Source organism: Protopterus annectens, chromosome 7.part0 (assembly GCF_019279795.1).
Source record: "Protopterus annectens isolate FY-2018-M chromosome 7.part0, PAN1.0, whole genome shotgun sequence".
Classification (NCBI taxonomy): Eukaryota; Metazoa; Chordata; order Ceratodontiformes; family Protopteridae; genus Protopterus; species Protopterus annectens.
This window is the reverse complement of record NC_056739.1, coordinates 319046704-319049029: the sequence shown is the minus strand read 5'-3', so window position 1 is coordinate 319049029 and position 2326 is coordinate 319046704.

Here is a 2326-nt window from a genome sequence, read left to right as displayed (position 1 = left end):
CAAAGAAATTTTTATATTTGAACTAAAAATATATCCTTTTTTTTTACCTTGCATAGGAGTCTTACCCATACAGTCCACATTGTTCCTTTCATCTCTGGCCTCACTGTCTGTTGGTAGCAAAAATATATGTTCTTTACTGATTTCTATCAAGATCAGGAAATCTTGATTTTACTCACTTGTCCTTGAGCGTCTAGATAAAAATTAAATTTTCTAACTGAAGTAGTGACTGATGTAATTTTTCCTTATCACTAGTCAGTCTAAATATCTCAACATTTGTCCTTTAACAATATTCTTAAAGATGTATGAAGGGTTCATGATGCTTCTATGTAAAAATGAATCCTTCTTGCATTTTTTCCTGCAAATGTTAGTTGCTACACAGCCTTTCTCATCCAACATCTAGGAAATGCACAGTATTATAAGATTTGTTCATATCAAACCTTAAGAAACTAGTAGTTGTTTCTAGATAATTCTTAACCAACAACAGCTGTGAATAATTATGTTCTTCAGTTCTCCATACAAGAAAAATATCCACATAGCATCTAAAAAACAATATATATTTCCTAAATAAATTCTTATCTTTAAAGACATACTCTTTCCCAAATGAGAAGAGGTAGAGTTTGTTAATGAATTCTTAAGCTTTTCTGAGATATCCCTACCTCTGCTATAAATTAAAATTGTACTTTATTAGAATTAGTTTTAGAGGTTAATGTTTTTATGTGTGCACAGAAATATTACCTACAACAGACAGGCATTGACATGGGCACGGCTTGTGCCAGTAGCTACGTGAATCCCATTCTTTTAAAATGGAAAAAGAGTATGTTTTAAATTTCTCAGCCAGTGTGTCTTCTTAGGTAGGTGCATAGGTTTATCAATATACTAGACAATCAGCTTTGGGTGGGTGAGGGTCATCAGCCTAGGAAGGCAGTCCACTTAGGAGAAGATAAACTCCAATTTAAAAACTCTGCTACCTTGCAGCAATACTTAGTCATTGTGAAGGCTTTGGGAATAAACCCGAGGAAAAATTTGGAGATGGCTCTACTAAAGCAGACTGCGGTTACACTATACCTCACTCTTGCAGCTCCTGTGATGACACTGTTGCCATGTTGTACTGGCTTTGCCTTTCCCCTTGGATTACTTCAGTGGTGTGGAGAGGGGGAACTTTCTTCTGAGCATCAGCCCTAGCACAGAGCTTCATGGGGACACCCAATATAAAAACATTGGCAGCAGCTTGACACTGTCCTCAGCAAGCACAGTAGTTTCACTACGTCAGGGTAACACAGTTACCACAGCCCAGACTGTGATACTAACCACTTGATCATGTATAGTAAGGTGAACATACAACCACAAAGATTCTTTCACTCTGAAAAGGAATGGAGGCCACACATTGGCATAGGCAAGACTGGTGATCCTTCAAATGTACACAAGTTTGTCCAAGCACTTGAAGAGGCTTTGCCCTGCCCTGAAGGCACTGCCATCAGCAAGAAGTGGGAAAAATTACAGGATGATATATATCCTGGGGAAAAAGATAGTCAAATGTGCTGATTGGTTTGAGGACCATACCGAAGTGCTGACACCCCATATTGAGAAGAAGAGAATAGCACTGGCTGCACACAGGTCCTCTCCCAATAAGAAAAACTTTCAGGCACTGCAATTTGCTCAGACTCACGTGCAGCAGGTAACTTGGCAGCACACCTTTGCTTTAAAATTCAGCAGGCTGCAGACATTGGTAACATGTGAGGAACGTACAGTGGGTCAAGGAAGCCACTGGTCCATCACAGTGGAAGAGTACCCCACTTAACTTGGCTACAGGTGAAGTCTTGAAGGATAGAACCAAGCAATTGGACTGCTGCATGGAACACTACTTGTACCTGTATGCCAGAGATACCATACTTACAGAGAAAGCCCTGAATGCTCTTGAGCCTCTGCCAACTTTGACTTAACTCAATGCTGAGCTCATCTTGAAGGAACTCAATGATGCAAAAAAAGCACTCTCTTCTGGAAAAGCCCTGGGAAAGATGGTAGTCCCTCAGAAATCTTTAAGTGTGCCAATGGTAGCCCAATCTCAGAGCTGCATGCAATACTTACCCAATGCTGTAGTGAAGACAGTATACCACAAGATATGAGGGATGCTAAGATAGTTACTATCTATAAGAATAAGGGTGACAAAAGTGAAACAACTGTGGAGAAGCTGTTTGCACATGCTGTCCTGTAGAATCTCCATGGGTTTGCAGACAGTGTTTACCCCAAGACTCAATGTGGGTTCAGAGCTGAATGGTACATATTTTTCTCTGTTTGGCAAGTACAAGAATAGTTCAGGGAGCAGAAC